This window comes from Sinocyclocheilus anshuiensis, unplaced genomic scaffold (genome assembly GCF_001515605.1).
Source record: "Sinocyclocheilus anshuiensis isolate Anshui unplaced genomic scaffold, SAMN03320099.WGS_v1.1 scaffold42, whole genome shotgun sequence".
Lineage (NCBI taxonomy): Eukaryota > Metazoa > Chordata > Actinopteri > Cypriniformes > Cyprinidae > Sinocyclocheilus > Sinocyclocheilus anshuiensis.
Genome location: NW_015546057.1, coordinates 140,334 through 140,995, shown reverse-complemented (window position 1 = coordinate 140,995; position 662 = coordinate 140,334). Strand labels below are relative to the sequence as shown.

The 662-nt window shown below is 37.8% G+C and overlaps 1 protein-coding gene across 1 annotated transcript in view; it reads left to right on the top strand.

The window, feature by feature from the left end:
- Positions 1-662, top strand: part of LOC107699334 (copine-5) — a 197,210-nt gene that overhangs the window by 122,262 nt on the left and 74,286 nt on the right. The gene's annotated exons all lie outside the window — the stretch shown is intronic.

Sequence of the window (662 nt, the reverse complement as noted above, 5' to 3'; positions counted from 1 at the left end):
GCCTTAAATATAAGCCCTAGCCCGGCCCGTGTCCGACAGCTTATCAGAATTACCGGCCCGAGCCCGTCTTTTTTTCCCTTCTCCCAAAACAGCTTATGTTTCAGCTATTAAAATAGTTCAGTTTTGTATGTTATGGCGAAGTGATTATATTTTGTTTCGTTTTTTTATTAAGTTCATTTAGAAAAAACGTTTGGAGCATTTTTTGTTCGTTAAATATAAGTTTTTGTTTTTTAAAGTAACGACCAAGCGGCCAACGGCAGACGGTGAGCTGATAGCCTATGTTAGCCTTCTCAAATCATCATGACTTTCCTAAAATAAAATCTATAGATATAAAACAGTTCAAGCATATAATAATGTTTAAACGTTAAACTTAGATAAATGTGCGCTTTATCCAATAGTTTGTGCAGAGAGTGGATGCTAAAGCGCGCTTTGCAGGACATGGAGGCGCCAGCGCGATCGCATGCATTTCTTTCAGTGGATACGCCGTCATTTTTGCTCATAAAGGTAAGAGTAATACATCATTTGGAACTGTAAAGGGTCTACTTTTATTTGTGTTCACTCACAATATCAACAAAACTTTGTGCCTTTATAAAATAAAGAAAACAAACATGATGCGCTTTCTGCCGTCTCGGTCTTGAACAGGAGCGCTTCACAAAAATGAA